Below are 19,488 nucleotides of genomic sequence, written 5' to 3'. Positions count from 1 at the left end.
CCATATTTTAAAAGGGGAAACAATATCATTCAAAGTTTGCTTTTCAACCTCAATTTCCTTATCTGCTATCGCTACATCTCTTACTGGGTGGTCCTCCATCCCTTGTATATTATCTGATATCTTCATCAATACAACCGGTTCTGAGATCTCTTTTTGGTGTAATTTAACCTCTGCTACCTTCCCTCCCCTAGAGCCTCCAATCACGTCTTCCATCTGGTCAATATAATAATTTACCTGCATGAATTTTTGCAACAGTGACATCTGAAAAGAGGTTTTCCAGTCTAGCCACCGATCTGTAATTTTCTCAGGGGGAGGTTCCATTTTCTGTTTCCACTATTTTCACTTAAAATTCCCTCTCCCCTTTACCCCAGTACACATCCAATATGTCTAATATTTCACCTTGCAACTATACCATATTAGCAATAAGATAGCAGGTACATTCAAGTAAGAGATGGAATCTAAAACATAAATCTCTCAAGTGTCTTTGTAGTCCAGTCTTTTTACACGTTGCTAATATCTTCAGACCGGTTGCTTCTTTTCCCTTCTTTTCTCTTCTCCAAGTTTGTTTTAACCTTCACCCGGCAAGACTGTCATTTGTCAAGATCCCAGTTCAGTTCAAACCACATAGCCCCCAGTTCACAGCTCACAGTCCGTTTCTTCCTTTTACTTCCAAAGACTTCCTTCTCCTCCCCCGAACAGGGAGGTCCAGCAATCAGAGTCCCGGCAATATATTATCCACGGAAAGCAGAGTCCCACACAGTCTAAAAATATATAACCACAGAGGAAAAGGGGTCCAAAGTGAACAGCTTGCAACAGAATTTATTTTTTCAAGGCCCGTCAGTTGATTCTTCAAGAGTTATTTTTCCTCCTTTAATGGAGACACGAGCTATTTCTGCCTGGCTGTTCCTTTCGAAATAACTCGACCTTCAGCTTGGGTAAAGCTGGAATGCTAGGAATGCTGCTCCTTATCTCATTTGGTCATAAATTTGCACACAATCACTTGTTCTTCATTTAATGAGGTTTTTCATAGAACAAGGGCTTCCACTTACTTTGATGTATACTTTCGCCGTGCTTCTGTTTTCTTATTCTCGGCGAACGGAGCTGTCTTTGGCTAGTTGCCAAAAATGGCGCCCATCTTCGTCTGTGCTGATGTGAATTTCCAGAAGAAAGACAAATCGAGTTGCTGCCCAATCTTCTAACTTCTGTGGCTCACCAGCTGCTGCAGAAGGGTCTCTCCTGACTCTTCCTTGCCCCCCCCCATTTCTGGAAGGGTCCCAGACCGAAGTGGTTCTAGCTTTCCCCGGGAGCTATTCCCGAGAGCTGCTAGCTTCACCAAGACGAAACTCCTCCTCCAGCGATGACAAATCTTGACAGCATCTTGAAAAGCAGAGACATCACATTGCCAACAAAAGTCCGAATAGTCAAAGCTATGGTTTTTCCTGTAGTGATGTATGGAAGTGAGAGCTGGACCATAAAGAAAGCGGACCGCCGAAGAATTGATGCCTTTGAATTGTGGTGCTGGAGGAAGCTCTTGAGAATCCCCTGGATTGCAAGGAGAACAAACGTATCAGTTCTAAAGGAAATCAACCCTGAGTGCTCACTGGAAGGACAGATCCTGAAGCTGAGGCTCCAGTACTTTGGCCATCTCATGAGAAGAAAAGAGTCCTTGGAAAAAACCTTGATGTTAGGAAAGTGTGAAGGCAAGAGGAGAAGGGGACGACCGAGGATGAGATGGCTGGACAGTGTCTGCAAAGCAACCAACATGAATTTGACACAACTCCGGGAGGCAGTGGAAGATAGGAGGGCCTGGCGTGCTCTGGTCCATGGGGTCACGAAGAGTCGGACATGACTAAACGACTAAACACATACACATTTAATTAAGTGGTTATTTTGTCAGTTAATCAGTCTTCAAACTGTAACTAGGGCTTCCTAGTAGTAGTAGTAGTAGTAGTAGTAGTAGTAGTAGTAGTAGTAGTAGTAGTAGTAGTAGTAGTAGAAGAAGAAGAAGCAGAAGAAGAAGAAGAAGAAGAAGAAGAAGACCATGATCATTAGGGCTGGCTGACATTTGTTAGCATTCAGCATGATTTCCATGCTAATAACTTTGGCCAAATTTCACTTAAGTTCAAGAAAATGTTATGTAGTATATACAGTATGCTGCTCTCCTGCTCAGGCAACATTTAGAATGACTTACTGATTACATTAATGATTCATTGCTACCTGTAGCCAAAGATGTACAATAAAACTGTTACAATAATAATATTGTAAAACAATTTAACTTAATTTAATAATAAAAAAAACCCCAGAGAGTAACTATGAGTTTAAAAGTAGCCACAGAAACTGCACACCAAAAGCCAAAGGAAATAAAAATGTTTTCAAATTGTCTCTCTCTAAAAAGCATAAGAAATGGAATCAGTTACATCTTCACTAGCCACCATTCCAGATCTGTGGTACCACCACTGAGAAAGCCCTGTCCGTCAAGTCCATTCCTTCAGACCAAGAGATAAAGGCACAAAGAGCAGGGTCTCTGAAACAGGTCTCAAAACCTACAGCAAGTCTGTACAGAGATGTGCTTGTAATGAATATCAACATGAGGTTTACTGTCATGCATTTAAGAGAAAGTCTGTTCCTCTAATCCAGAAGAGGGAACTGGGAAGCCTGTGGTCCACCAAATACTGTAGCTGCAAGCTTTTGTAGCCCCATGAGTCCCCACAGAGAGAAAAAGCGAGTGGTGGATTTTTTAAAAAAACATAAAATCACATTTCACAGATTTAAAGGCTTCTAAGGGAATAATTCTCTACTGAAGCAATGGGTTTCAGAAATTGAAAATGTTGCAGAATCCAAGAGGGCATCTAGGAGTTGGTAAATGGGATGGGTGTGGAGTAGACTCTGCATTGCTACTCAGCCTTTTTCTGTTCCCAAACTATGTGCCAGAGCATACAGTGGGAAATGAGCTCAATGCTTCTAGACATTCAGAACCTGGATATCAAGAAGGATATCCCACTGCGTCCTCTGCAATGTGAAACATGTTGTGTCTTTTTGTTAGCTATTGTAGTTAGGTAGTGCTGGTAGATCTATCTTCTACAGATTTTTTTTATTTCCTTTTTTCAGATAACATTCTTTTTTTAAAAAAATCTGAATTAACAACAACTTGAGTGAACTTGGTGAATAATTTGAACTCACAATATGAAATCTAAGGATCTACCAATGAAGAAAATCAAGTTTGTCAAGGCCCACTGATTTCTACCTCAATGCTTGATTCAGCTTAGGTCCACATGGAATTGTGAGAGGTTTTGTCCTGCACAGAAATGTAGATGTGTCTGGGCATATTTTACACACAGATTTTCTTAAATGTACTTTTTGTAACATTTGAAATTATGCACTTTCTCACATTGACTAAAACATATTTGCCTGCATTTTCTTAGTCAATGCATTCAGTGAACAAATGGGTAGGTGTATGAAAAAATCAGGTCTCAAGCTTGTAAATGTACGCATTCCCAACTGTGAATTGAAGTTGGGTTTGCATTCAGTTCCAGAAGCCACAAATTAGGTTTTAATTAAAAAAAATTAACTGAAATGAATTTCTCATTTGCTAATAATCTTATTTATCAGACCTCTTGAGTATTCAGCAGTTAGCTAATTCAACCATAAATGATGTATCTACAGTTTCTGCTTATGTCTCTTACCCATTATTCTGCTATATAGGCAGAATTCTGCATAAATATAAAGGGCGAATCCAGTTTCTTCCCTTTCCTCAACATCTCTATTAATGACTCATGGCTACCTGAATGAATATTCATGTACCTAGAGATCAAATATATACATAGTTTTGTAAAATGGCTGTGTTCTCTCTGATCCTGCTATTGAGTCTAATCATCAGCAAGCTTTGAGGGCAAGAACAAGTAACTTTCCCTTGACTCATGCATTTATTTGTCGGCTAAAGAGAAATAATGAATCTCTTGGCCTTGGAAAAGTAGTGAGGTTTAACATAATGCAACATAAAAATGAAGGGCCTTCAGTGATAAGGACATTACAAAAAATGATTATGAAATGCAACAAGGCCTGGGTGAAACACTTACTCTATTCAGAAGTGCTCATTTCTGCAGTGATTCTCTAGATTATATTTCCTCTGCCTGACAGAGGACCTTCCTTGTGCTTTTGTTCCACTCTACCAGCATGTTTCACCTTTTTCTTACCTTTGTCTCTTGTCCTTCCCTTTGCTTTGGGATTGCCAAGAACTCTAGTGTGTCTTGATTCAGTCTTCAACTGCAGTTCAATATTTGGTGAATGAAACTGTGATTTCATGTTAACATCTGGACAAGAAGTTGTGGTTGTGGCACAGCTGTGGGTACTGGCTAAGAAGTTGACAATTCTATTTCTTCTCTTTCCAGTCATTTTCCATTTAATTCTCTTTCAACTGCTGTTCTCATTGAAAGAAACTCATTGGAGGCTGATTAGACAGGCTGTTCTGTGTGAATGGTCAGGCTTAATTAGATAATTCTAATCAAGCCCAACCATCCCCAAGTGGACCACACTAGCTCATTCCTGCTGCTAGTATAGCCATACTAAACACTGTCTCCAAGATGCTTTACACACATGCAGGCATCAACAATAGACTAACATAGTCAGTTCTGAGTGCAACGATTTGTTGACTTCCTCAAATGCATTGGGATCTGAACTGCCCACTCACCAAAACAGACCACTGTTTGTGGATTGGTGCCTGCCAGATCCTCGAGAATTTTTCTGTTTTGACATCAAAATTAGCCAGAGAAGAAGTTGGGGATTCGTCAGGCAATTGACAGGTCTGACACACACTGATGACTGGTGGACTAACTTTGGATTAGTCTTTCATAATTTTGACAGAGCTGGTCTAAATAAATACTGTATGTTGCTAATGAAAGAAAGTGTAGTAGTATCAAGGGCTTAACCTTCTTGCTTGCATCATATATCGAATAGACTTAAACAAGTCCATCGTGTGAATCCACAGCCAAGGATGAATTTGCACTACTTTCCCAAGTTCCAAATCCAACTCTAGTCATTGTGCTACTTTAGTTCCTGCCTACCAGCCCAAACAACTTCCTTGTCAGTATGCACTTGTTATAATGATAATAATCATGTGCTGTCAAATTGATTTCAACATATGGCAGCTCTTTCCAGATTTTTCTAGGAATAAAGCATTCAGAAGTGGTTTACTATTTCCTTCTTCTGGAGGCAATCTGAGACCATGTAGCTTACTCCAGCCCACATGACCTGGCCTTTTTAAAATCCAAGGCATAGTGGGGAATTCAGCTCCCAACCCTTAGTTCTGCAGGAGGGGCTCAATGGCACTGAACTATCTAGGTGTATATAGCTCATCTGATTCACCCTTGTAATAACAAGTACATTTGCAAGTCAAATGGATATGTCAAATTATGAACGGGTTTCTCTTAAAGCAGAGCAGATAGGCGGGATATTAAATAAATAAATAAATAAATAAATAAATAAATAAATAAATAAATGTTATTACAAAAGGCCTAATTTGTTGAGCTTTTAGTTAAAGAATCCACCTACCCAAGTGTAATTTATATTAACATTAATAGGTAAAGTTTTAAATTCACTAAATTAATCTTAGCAATATATTTATTTAGTTGAACTTTAAATTGTTGGTATTGAAGAATACCCAGGGGGAGATAAGGCCCATGTTACTGTGGTCAACATGCTCCCCAGTGGCATTTTGTTTTTTATTTTTTAAAATCCTTTAATAATTAAATTAGTTTTCTTAATTTGGTACTTTCCAGATACCTTGGACTACAAACCCCATAATTCAGCTGCTAGCTAAAGATGGTAAGTTTTGTGATCTAATACACTTGAAAATTGCCAGGTTGGAGAACATAGCCCTAAAGCACAGAATTAATAACCTGCTCAATAAAACTCATTCAGTTTTCTGCACTTGTCTTCCCTTCTTCCGCTGCCAGGCTCAGCAATTTTGTTCCTCTGTCCTTGAAACTCAATGGACTATTTGCCTGGATTGAAAAAAGTTAACAAAGAATGACGTCTTCATTCCAGTTAGGTGACACAAATTCAGCAAATCTGGCTAGATCCGTTTGTAAATCAAGCTGGAGAATTCAGAAATATCTTGAGAGCCTCTGTATATGTGCTAAATATTTCTTTGAAATACAGAAGAGCTGCATTCTCTGCTTTCCCAGCTACTTAAAAATTAAGAAACTTAGTTAAAAATGGAAATCCAATGAGTACGTGTACTATATCAGAAATGACAACTGAGGATAGGAGCAACCACAGAAGAGTCAAGAGATTCATTTAAAGGCAAGGCAGGCAGGCAGAGAGAGAGAGGTCTCCCTTAGCAGCTGTGATCAAATTTGTATTCTCGAAGGCTTTCACAGCCAGGATCTGATGGTTGTTGTGGGTTTTCCGGGCTGTTTGGTGGTGTTCTTAAGGTTTTTCTTCCTAACGTTTCACCAGTCTCTGTGGCCGGCATCTTCAGAGGATAGGAGTCCTGTCCTCTGAAGATGCCGGTCACAGAGACTGGTGAAACGTTAGGAAGAAAAACCTTAAGAACACCACCAAACAGCCCAGAGACCCACAATAACCATGTGATCAAATTGCTCTCCCACATATCCTCAGGATTGGAAGATCATCAGCAGCTTGTTTCATAAATTTAGAGCTTACACCTGAGAGCAAAGTTCTTGTGGTTTCACTGGGATATGCCTTTGTGATGTCACTGGGTCATTTTCTTGGGATATCAAAGAGCCAGGGCAAGCAAGGTTTAGGAGAGGGGCTAGAACTAGTTCTAGGCCAATGATTGTTCCTCTGAACTATTTAATTCTGGAACAGGGCAATCCAGATAAATCAATCTAGAGTTCAGATAATTCCCAGATGGCCAAGTATTATGGCAAGCCAGGGCCAAAAAAAGGAAAACTGAAGTAGGCAGGTAGCAAAATCCATCCAGCAGCTAGCTGCTGTTCCTGCAAGAACTACTCCTTGCAATTGTACTTATAACATTAATAACATGTGGACAGTTTTCTAGACCCTACATTAGTGCTGAGGCTTGTACAACAGGATGTCTCAGGAATCATTATTAGAGATGGGGACGAGTCACCATTTTGGCAAGTCATCCCGCTTCATGAGTCATCAAAAGTTGACAACTCACGAAGCACAAAGTTGCCCCCGTGAAGCGATGAATAATGAATACATTCGTTGATTCATGGAGGAGTTATTTTTTAAAAAAACACTGCCCCCACAGCCCTCCCCATGCCACCCACACTTCCCTTAGCCTGCCTTAAGGGAATCCTGGCTGCCCTTTGCAACGATGGCAGTTGCAGCGTCCCTACCCTAAATGAAGCTGCAGCCGCCACCTTTGCAAAGGGCAGCCAGTTTCCCTTTTTATACGCTGTGGCTGTGGAGGCCTGATGAGGCCCTGGGCAATGGCAGCAACGATTACGGTAAGGGGGTGTTGGCAGGGGTGGGGTGGGGGGCTAAGGTAGGGAGAGGAAGAGATGGGGGTTAGATTGACTGGCTGATCGGCAGATCGGCAGCCGGTAGGCAGAATGGGTTTTTTAATTATTATTACGAAGGGGCAAACAAAATTGGGAAATATTCATCCCTTCCTATTTGTGGGCATCTCTGGAACCCATGAATATGAAGGGACAAATATTTAACGGATCAACAATTTTCCACAAATATTGCGATCCTTTTTTTAAAAAAAATTCATCCTCGTGTCTAGTCATTATGCCCATGTTTTACTCCCTACCAAATGACTGGCCCATATGTATGCCCCAAATATCTCCCTGTCCCCTCCCCTTGTGCCAAGCTATTTAGGTGCATAAAAATTGTACAAACATAAGAAACATCATCATCTTTATTGTCATCATCTTAGAACTGCAAAGCAGGAAAGGAACCTGTGGATCATCAGGTCTAGTCTCTGTCAAGGAGGCACAGTGAGGAATCGAACTCCCAGTTTCTGACTTTGCAGCCAGAGACTTAAACCACTGAGCTATCCAGCAATTGATAAGCCTATTAAAGCTATGAAAGCTATGAGTAGATGTCAAGGTAATTAGGACCTAATTAAGTTAAATGCCCACCCATGTTAAATGCTAATTTTATTTGGTTCTTACTGGGTTAAAAATTAATAGACATGCCTAATATGTTAAAAAATAGTTTATGCCAAGCTTTGGTTAAAAATATGTCTACTATTCAATGCAAAGTGAAGTGTGTTGAATCCACTGATTTCTGTCTGTTGAAGAACACTTGATCTACAGTATGTTGAATTCTGGTCAATACGTTTCTAAACCACCTTCACAATGTTTTTGTCCCCTGATTTGACAGGCTTTATAGGCAAAAAAAAATATGCACTTTTCTACACCTGATTTTCCTCGAAATCTTTACTTTTCAAGTTTGTTTTAAGAACCGCTAAGGCAGCCTTCACCTGTACTTATATATAAAATGGAATATATGCCAGCAAATGAGAGACTGAGACAATGCTTAACTTGCCACTCATAAATGTAAACTCTGCCATTTACACATACAATCAAGGGTTTGAGTGAGGGAACGGTAAAGCAGCAGGAGAGAAGTTAATCCTCCTTTGACAAGTCCTCAGCTCCTAATCACATAACACTCCTTAGCTATACCTATCAATTGAGGGAGTTCCAGGCTAAGCTCTGTATATAGTGAATTGATGTCATTTGTACTTAATATACGAGGAATGGGATTAAGGGAGTTGAAATTACAGAACTTCAGGACCCGGATGACATAGAAATCCTCATGAATTGTCCTATTTTCATTTTCTTTTCTTTTTTAGCATTCCATTCTTTTCTGATTACTGCAATAGAAGCATAACTGTGACTGAAGGGTTGAAACCTAGATATGAAAGACAGCGAGACTTACCAGCAGAGGCTCCTCTTATTAAGGGAAGCTGTGCTTTCAGAGGGTTACTGTAAAGCCACAGTCACAGCTTCTATCACAGCTTCTATCTACCAACAAGTTGTTTTGACAGCCATTTCAAGACTTGAGGATACCGGCATCGTTTTGTAGCTTAGAGATATGTAAAATTTAAATTTTGTTAACTCAGGAGAAATTAACACAAGGCCTACAGGCAACATGTACAAATTTAGGGTGAGTTCACAGATGTGTCTCTTATTCAAATTTATCAATAACCCAGTTAGTTCTTTTAAATATATATATATCTATACCGACCTCTGCAAGTTAGACAGAATGTGTTAATGACTATCTTATGTAGATACAGCCTGGAAAGGAAAATAATGGTTGCCATGTTAGGTGGTGCACAGAATGGAGTTGTATGAAGGTTAATCTTTGCCTCCGTTGTTTACGAGTCCAGTTAGAGGTCAGAGAATTGGGGAGGGGGAATAGCAAATACACATCCATTGTAACTCCTCCAGATGTTATATTTGAAATACATGAACAATATTTTCCCAGAGAGTTCTGTACAGGTTTAGTGTAAAATCTTTTGTGCTGTACAGATCAGGATGAGGCTCACAGGGCTTTCTAGATGCCATAAAACTGCATTTCCATTCACCACTGGCTATGCTGGCTAAGGCTAGCCCAAGTTCTACTCAAACAACATCTGAAGGGCCATACGTTCTGTCACCTTCAGTGGGCACAATTTTTTTCAGTACTTCATGTCAGCAACCAGTAGTTTTGTATTCTAGATGGAGGCCATGCAATCGAATCATTGCTACTAATTGTGTTTGTCCTTGATATGGACAGAAGTGAGTTGCACAGAGAACCTGAGCAAGGTGTAGAAAGGAGATTTGCATGCAAACAGTGAAAAAGACAAGTGGGGGTCTGTGAGCAGGACAGGGGCATGGTTGCCCCTGTCAGCATGTCATGGCATTCGGACCCAAGGCCCCCACCCTGGAAACTACACCCATAATATCAGTGCCAGAGAGTCTACATGACACCATGACCTCACATCTCAGCCCTTGCTGAGAATGAAAAACACAGAGTGAAGCTATGCAGTCATGGGAGTTAAGAGACAGTCCCACAAGACTGGCAGAAAATAGTTTATCCCTGGCCAGTGGGGAGTATAAAAGAGGTTTTGCCACCAAGGAAGGAGGGCCAAAGGAGCAAGACCCAAGGGAGGGATTACTTCCCAACTCAGAGGAAGAAGGGAACCTCATACAGTGGTGCCTCGACTTACGAACATCCCTACTTACGAAAATTTCAACTTATGAAAAGCTCCGGCTGCAAAATTTTGCTTTGACTTGCGGCCGGAGCTTCACTTACGAATGGAAAAAGGCAGGGGGAAAGGGCGGGAAATTCAAACCGTTGGTGGTGAAGAGGCTGCTTCGTTGTAGCTCTTTTGCCCCAACGGTTAAGGAAAGGGAGGCTCAGCCTCCTGGGCTTCCACTACTGCTGCCACCGCCCCAGGGAGGCGATCCGCTGGACCATCCTGGCTGGGTTCAGCCTACTGGGCTTCCAGTGCCACCGTGACTGCCACCACTGGAGGCCTCCTGGGGTTCTCCACTGCCACTGCAGCAGGCTTCCATGGCTTTTCCACCGCTGCCGCAGGCTTCCCGGGCTTACGTTGGGCTTACCAACAGCAGTTTCGGTGGCAGAGAAGCCACATGGAACGGATTAATTGGTTTCAATGTATTCCTATGGGAAATGGTGCTTTGACTTATGAAAATTTGAGTTACAGCCACCGTTCCAATACGGATTAATTTCGTAAGTCGAGGCACCACTGTATTTGTAGAAGAAGCAGGAGCCTCTTACTTGAGGGGAGAGATTAAAAACCCCAGAGTCTGAACCAGACCCAAAAGACAATAGACTGGAGGAGATAGAAACTGGAGGAGAAAAAATTCCAGTCTCCTCGAAAGTCTAGAAGGTGACCAGGGACTTTCCAGAGATGAAGACTAGGGAGACACTCAGAAAGAGTGGATGGAGATTTATGGGGCAGCAAGGTCCCCAAAGGAAGAGATCCCTGACGACTGGAAATACACATATAAGGAACATTCCTGGTGGGGAGTCTTTAAATTATGAAGGGAAGGCCTCCAAGTGCGAATCCATACCACCCCTTTAGTCCTTAGTGGGGAAAGAGGGAGCAGAAGAAGAAGAGGAAAGAGGAGATGGAAGGCAGATATGCTCCACCTTGAGGTAGATGCTGGAGAAAGAAAAGTCCTCAGGACAACCAAATTTGAGAAACAGGGGGCCCACAGTATGGGTGGAAGAGCCCTGATACATCTGCCTTTGGTGTGGGCATACCACCCTCTCTCCAAGGGACAACCACAAAAGGAAAGAACCCACATCAACAAAGATACTTCAATATTAATTGTGGGAATTCAGTGAAGAGAACTGAATCCCCCTGACAGACTGGACCCACCTTTGGTGCATAGAATCAAAGGCCGGTGAACTGATCCAGAAACAGTAGGACCAGTAAAGGGAGCTGGGACTACAGACCATCCTTGTTGTAGTTTATGTTCCTTCTCTCCACTTCAATTTTCAATAAATCCCATTGAGTTGAAATCATCTCCTATTGATTTTGTGACTACCAAGATGGAGAGTGGGAATCCGGTAGAAGCTGCTGGGGCTATTGAATTTCACAAGGTCATGTTTAAGAAATTGAGTTTACTAAATATTGAGCATTTTGTGGGCATGTGATGTTAAAGGCCTGGTGACTCAAATCCTTGATTTTCAGTGAAGAGTTTATGATAAAATCCAGCAGGTGAAGTTTTCTCCATTATTTCAGGGACACTATCTCTCTTGAATTTTGTGCTGCCATGTAGTTCTTAAAGGTATGTAAAGTCTGTGTAGGAAAAGAGTGTTATAATTTATGCCTGTGCTTTGCTTTATTACCACCAGTTCTTTGCTAGATGGCAGACTATGTGATTCAAACAGAAACTATCTAACTCTGTATCTCTGTTGTCATGGAAATACCAATTGATTCCTGCTTGGGACTGCATGTTCTCAGCTCGTATGTCATGCCAATTTATGAGTGAACTGTAAATGTAAATTTTAGAGGTATGAATTTCCTTTTGTTCTAAAATTTGCTGCACAAATGGTTTGCATTGTGGGGAGAAGCTCCATAAAATATATACACATATACAGTTCTTTATTGCTCAGTGGATGTCTTAACATAAATGTTAATTGTGGCATAGTTCAATCATTTTAAACAGTACAACTAAATTACCAAGTAAGATGTCATTCACCAGAAAAGAAACAGCCAGTTGTTATGATTTACAAAGCCATCAAAACTATGGAAATGCTCAATATAATCAGAATTGTAATTACAGGGAGACTAGCTGTAGGGAAATTTATTAACAGAATAAAGATTAAAAAGAGGTGAATGTTGTCTGTCGGACTGCGGCAATGAAAACTATTTGCTCTCCACTGATTTATACATCTTTGGAAAAGAAGAAAATGGTCTGCTTTTTCCTTCTAGAACAACATATAAGAAATGGTAAGTACTTCATAGAAAATTGTGGACTTCACCTCAGACCTTATGTTGCACCCAGTAGCACCCAGTCTTTCTACATGTCCTGCTCCTGTGCCTTTAGCAACAGCCTGTATAACTCACAATTGTAACTGGTGAAACATTTCATGTCACATTTCCCCCATGGGTGGGGAAGAAGCACCTGCTAAATGGAATATATATGTCAGGCTCTTATTACATATCTGGGAGGTGTGCCATGGGGGGGGGGAGGGAATGCCAATCTTAAAGAGTATGCTTGTCTGTTCTATGCACAATGTGGCATAATGTGGATCTCTAGGCTGCAGTCCCTTGTATCAAGAGTAAGCTCAAACATCCGCTACCAAGTCCTGCCTGTGTGATATACATCCACTTCTTTTTCACAGGGGAGGGATGGTGTGAGCAGGGCCTATGTGAGGAAATGTAAGGACAGATACAATGGCTATGAAACATCCTTGAGGGCTTCCATGAAGAAAATCTGATGCAAATCCAGATTTGCCTGTTTGCTTGTTTGTTTGTTTGCTTAAATGAAACATAGACTGCCCTTCAGTTCTGAATTTCCAGGATTTTTGTAGTAGTTAACAGAAACACGACTGTAGCCATAAATTCAATGCAAAAATAAATAAACAAATCATAATATAAAAAAACCAATCCCAAAACAGTCTTTGTCCTGGGATGTGGAAAAAACAGTAGGCACCAAGTAAGCTTTCCTGTGGAATAAAATTCCACAACTGAGGTGAAATAAATAAATAAAATTAATATCACAAAAAAGCCATCTCCAACATAGCCAACTACTTCACCTCAGATGACTAGAATACAAAAGTTTTGTGTCTCAATGTGTGGCCAAGTTGTAGAATCCACCATATTGGGTTTAGACAAGATGGCAGGAAGAAGCAGAAGAAGGTGACAATGGAGGCTCTGATATTACAAAAATGAAATTGTTTTTATGCTTTGCTGGAGAAGGGCAAAGAAATGTTAGTGGCGTGCTGGCGAAAATCCTACAGATGTTCTCATAAAGTTTGTGTAACTTGCCATGGCTAATTGGAACTAATTGATGAAGTGCCAAGTCACATCTTGATTGTGCAACTGGGTGTGTGCATGCAACCAAGACTCACCCTGGCACTTCATCAATTAGTTGCCATTAGCCACAGTAAGTTACACAAACCTTACACAATGCCCAATAGGATTCTGACTATTTTATGCAAACATTCCAAGCACTGCATATTTGGCTGCAGTACTGGGCTTCTTTGATTTCAAGCAATGGAAACAATCAAACAAATGAAAATGTACTGGCTTATAGTGTTCCACCCACACCAGCAAGCTTATTGTTATGTGTCTGTTCTTATATTGGTCATCGCACAATGGGGAGGCTGATGGATCTGGCTGGAGATTTACACAACTTCCCTTTCATCCCGCATTTAGGCAACACAATACTGGAAACAGCTTTTTCATCCAGGACCAAATGACAGAGAAAGGTATTAAAGATTATTTCCTCATGTTAAAGCAATTTTCAGTTTGGGATGTAACACAGGCTTAATGCTAAGGGTCTGTAATTTTTTTTTGCAGAATCCAGCATGCTCAAATAAAGAGAAATTGCTGGGGGAGGCTGAACTTAATTTTGCAAAAAAACACCCTTGGAGATTTGCACAGCAGCTGAATTGTTCAAAGACAGGATTAAAGCTCTGAAAGTGCAGACAATATAGAAGGAGGAGAGGAAGAAATCAGACATAAGGATAACAGCGAATAGTGAGCAATGTGTGTCTTGCAGAGGGGAGGAGCACAGGAAGGACATATAAGAAAGAACAAGAGATGCCCAGGTTCCAAATTAAGAAATCACTGCAGACATTATTAGTTGCATGTTGAATCAAGGAACTCAGTTTCCAACAGATAATGTCTACAGTGATTTCTTAACTACCAGTAATTTGCCTCCAAAAACTCTGACATTTGTGTTAACAGCAGCTTCACTAGGCAGAAGGATTTTGGCCACTTTATGGCCTTAATGATTTGCCTAACTGCTGTTTTGAGGTTTATCCCTCTCTTATCCTAAATATTTTCATTTATTTTGCTTGTTTTTTCTCAGAAATGTTGAATATCTGATTATCTTGCATCCCTTCCTTCTCAAAATAATAATAACCCCTTTCTCTCTTTTCCCCCCGTTTTTTTCTCCCTGCAAGGTGCACACAGGTTTGGTTAATTTTGTACAGAGGACATATGACTTACACAGGTTTCATTACTGTGGAATTTCTTTCCCTCTCATCCCCACTCACAGCCAGCTGCCAGGTGACACTGCTATACTATCAAAATGCAGTAGACCATTCCTGAATGTGTATGCTCCTCTGATGATGTAAAGATGTTTTTTAATTCATTGGATCTGCTTTAGAACCGGGGACATTGCAGGTCACTTGTTTCTGCACAAGGGGTAAAATAGTTTTATGTTTAAAAAATCATAACTCGAAAACTCCTTACCAAACAACTCCAAATTTGGCACAGAGCACAAGTAGACTATCTGCTAAATCTTTGCCAAATTTTGTGATAATCTGAAGTCCAGTTATAATTCTTTTATTTGAGCTTACCTAAATTTTAGAATTGCCTTGTAGAATTTGATTTGTTTGATGCAAAATAAAGAGTAATAAAGAATTTAAGTGTGTGGTGTACCAGGGGTATGAAGAAAAGCAGGCCCTTTGAATACCACACATTGCTGTGGATAGCTAGGTGTGTTCCATTCAGAAGATACGCACACCTGTCTAGCATGTGGAAATGTTTCATGACAAAGCACAGTAAAACTACCACTCAGGCCACCACTGTAGCTTGCCAGTTAAATGAACCAGGCACCAAACTACTTTTTACATATGAGGGGATAAGGGGCATACATTTGCTCAAAGACTCCTTAAAGGTGGAGTGAAAGGCAAGCATTCTAATAAAACCTATACATATGTTCAAAGACTTTGCTGTCTGATCATTATTCCCAGATCAAAGATTGGGTGAGGAAAGGTGCACTGCCAAGACCTGACAGAACTTTCTGATGACCTTGCCAGTAAGAGAAAAGAGGCAGTCTGGCATTCTCCTGGCGTAATACAAAGAAAGCTGAACTTTATTTTGTCATGCTTCGTGCTCGTTTTACATATTTACATATTTTCATGCACTTAAGTGAGTAGAGTACATTCTCCGTTATTAGATCTGGAGAACAGAATGCATCTAGGGCACGGAATACATTCCCAATTATTGGATTTAAGACGTTAAGAGGAGGAATGTGTGATAATATTTTTCTATATGGTAAATTAATCCTTATTATTTTAAGAATGCCATGAACATATGGAGATTCTTCAGTTGCTGCAACAAGCCACAGCATTTACAATTTCTACATTTTGTAAAAGGAAAGACAGTTTCTTCTCCCATGGGCCTCTTAGATTCCCGGATTATGGGAGAGAATCGAAGGTTTAGCAAAGGCTTTTTACATCCTGCTGTCACCTGAAGATTAACTAAGAGCCCAAGCTTGGTAGTAACTAATTGCAAGCAACATGGTTACCTGTAATGAGTTTTTTAGGAAGTAACAAGCTGAGGAACGAGCTTCTAGGCTCACTGTTCCATATTCATACAATGACCCTTGCATCACATTGTGTTAACACGGGGGGGGGGGGGCGCGCTACACATCCTCCTCCTGCTCTTGGTAGTGGCTCAGCACCTTAAGTTCTGTGTTTTAGGGGCTACCAAGAAAGGGAGAGGGTTTACTATTGGCCCACAGGTGTATAGCTCATGTTGTGAATGGGGACTTTCCTTCTTAGATAAAATGTTTTAAGAATTTAAAGGAAACCGGGGGGGGGGGGGGGCGGGAATCAGAGGTTCCCCTATCATACATCACTAGATTATACCTAAATAAAAATCAAAGTAAAACTGGAAGTTCTGCCACAAGTGAAATTCTTGAAGGATTTTAAGGGAAACCACAAGAGTATCAATATGCTTAAAGAAATATCTTAGGAATTAGATACAAAATGCTAACCCCACTCCAACCACTCACAGCCCTTGCTACATCCATGGACCTTTCCTTACCCTTGCTTCCTGTCTGTCCTTGAAAGCTTCTGGCACACTGCTACTGCATGATCAGATCCCACCAGCCTTTTTTACTCTTTTCTTTCTCTTTCTTTCTTCCACCAGCTACTATTTCAAATGGGAGTACTTGCCAAACATTTGATGGTGAACTTTTTTCTAGGGCTGCTCCGTCCCTACCGTACAGCCGCAGGTCTCATGGACACTCAGTCTTTGTCATGTGCCAAATTTGGCAAGGTACGTTTGTGTCTTCTGAAGCACGTGTACATGATGAATACAGGTCAGAAATGAAAATGAGTCTGATCATCTCTTCTAAATTAGCACTTCAATACTGGCTTCTGGAGCTTAACCTATCTTACAGCCTGTGTCCCTAGAGAGCAGTGTAACTCATAAATGGAATCGCCCAAGTGACCACGGCCAGACATCTCATGAATAAGATTAATACATGTACCTGCTGAGTCTTGGAGAAAAGCAGATAGCAACACCCTTTTCAAGTACTTTAGGAGCCTGGATTATTCCGCCTGGGCTCCTTTGGGATAGAGATTTATGAAATGAGAAAAATGCCTTCCCATCATAAATAGTCATCCTGTCCCCAGTTCTCCTTGCCACTCTGCCTTCCTGCAGTCTCTTTCATTAATAAAATATTACAGCTTCGCTTTTTGGTAATTGCTCTTTTAATTTTATTGACAAATGCATTTGAAGCCGAAGCTTTGTACAGCATACCCCTACTACCCCCCCCCCATTATCAGTTCTGGAGACAATAAAGGTAACAAGTTGTGATCAAGCGGGACGATCCCTTTTAGACCAAAATATGTAATTGCCTATGTATGAATACCGTACAGGGATGCTGTTGCCTGTACATTACATGCTCCTGATTCCTGACTATAATTCAGCAGACCGTAAACATGGTGGCTTTGTGGTTAATAGCTCCAACTTCTTCCTGCTTCCCGCATGAGCAATGGTTCTTCATGTGATATTGAAGTCTCATCCGATGAGGCTTTTCATATCAGATCAGAACAGGCCAAGTATCCATTCACTGTCAATAAAGTAGAAAAGAAAGCAGACTTATCTTACAATGTTATTGTGAAAGCACACACAAACTAGAAAGCAATGTGTCTGTGTATGTCTGTTTGCCTGTGACAGGGGTGAACTGTAGCTACCTGATACCTAGTGAAATAATTTGTCTATCAAGTCCAATACTGCCAGTTCTGACAACTGTCAGATGGATACACAGTTGGATACACAGAGGGTGATATGAATGGCTCCTTCTCCAACTGGGAGAAGGTAACAAGTGGGGCACCTCAGGGCTCAGTCCTGGACCCAGAGTTACTGTATTTATTACTTTTATTAATGTATTTTTATACATCTTCAGACTTGTCTCTTGTTTTTTTATTTCTGCCCATTAACCTTATGCCATATGAAAACATGAGTTCATCTGGATAAACCTTGAGTATTTGCTGACTGGCATCACCTTTCTCAAATCCCAGGCAACAAATGCTCTTTGAGACTAATTTTAACTGGTGATCCTAAAGACCTGGGAAATTTTCTATAATTGGCATCTGTTGTACTCCTTCTGTCCGGTGTTTATTTGCTGTGCTGGTACACACCATGTTTTTCTCTCATTATCTGGGTTGCTGATTTCCATTTCTTTGATCTTGATTATTTCCCAGAAGCTGGATTGTGTGCATTAAGGCAGCTCCATACAGCATCATACAATTTGATGGCCTGATTGAAGATAAGAAGTTAGCTGCTCTAAGACGTACTGATGATTTGCTTCTGTCTTTTATAATCACCCTAGTTATACCCCTTGCCTATAGGAACAAGGAGGGGAAACGTCCCCTGGTTGTTTCCTTTTACACTTACACAACATACCTGTTGTTTTAATACACTGGAGGAAAAGGGATTTGTGGGGTTTTTTTTGTTTTTGTTTTTTAAGTCCATGTCATTTGTGCTTAGTTCTCATTTCTTCCTGACAGCCAGTGCATGGTGGAAGGCAGGAAATCAGAATGGAGCCTAGTTTAATAAGCTTATTTCTCTGCATCATTGTCTGGAATCAGCCCACACTAAAAAGGTTGATAGGGTGAATTATCAGAATGCTGATTGTCTAAGCAAAGGTTACTTGTAATTTAATGCAAACCTGTTTGCTTCTTGGATAAGAAAGGGAAGGTTTCAGCCTAAATTAGGAGGTGCTAAATACTGGTATGCAATAAAAGGTAAAAGGAACCATGGATGAGCAGAGCTCTTGAGATAGGTAAAAGGAAAAGAAAATGATGGTATGTATTTGTGGGGGGGGTTATAATATTATGTGTGACAGTGAAGAAGGAGGTTTTTGCTCCCCACAGCTCTACTCCAGCTTGTGTAGTCATCCATTTCAGATTTCTGTTTCTGGGGTACCCAACTAACTGTTCTTGAGTAGCTGCAGTATGTTGTCCAGTCAACCCCACCACAAAGAGGGGAGGATAAACAAACTAAATTTCTGTCTATAGTTTCTTTAGCATCTTGTTTAAACCCAGAAGGCATTTTCATTTGACTCTCTGTGGACAAATGACAGAAGTAAACCATAGCTATTTCTGAGAGGCACATCAAATGCTGGCTTTTGCTGAGTTTGAATGTCACAATAAACAAACCATGGTTGGGCAAACCACAGTTGGTTTAGCTGCTTCCACTTGCAGTACGCACAACTGGTTAGCATGTCTCAGCATGTTAACCCATGCAGAACAACTCACAATTCTTTAGAATGCCAGTTCTTTATAGCCCGAAGACAAGAAAATGTTCACTCAGGGCATGCTTCTCTGTCACAAAATGTGATGCTGGTGGTAACTGGATAGTTCTGATCCAGCAGGACTCTTAATTTCTTCCCCACCCCCAAAATATTCTTATGTGGATCCAAAGGAACATTCACAAAAAAAACCCTATTTTGTCAACATAATCAATTAGAGGTAAAACACAATAAAACCAAGGTAATTGTATTTAATGGTTGTTGTGGGTTTTTCTGGCTCTTTGGCCGTGTGTCTGAAGGTTGTTCT

This window comes from Pogona vitticeps, chromosome 3, assembly GCF_051106095.1.
Source record: "Pogona vitticeps strain Pit_001003342236 chromosome 3, PviZW2.1, whole genome shotgun sequence".
NCBI lineage: Eukaryota > Metazoa > Chordata > Lepidosauria > Squamata > Agamidae > Pogona > Pogona vitticeps.
The sequence above is the reverse complement of the archived record's forward strand: the minus strand, read 5'-3'. Positions refer to the sequence as shown.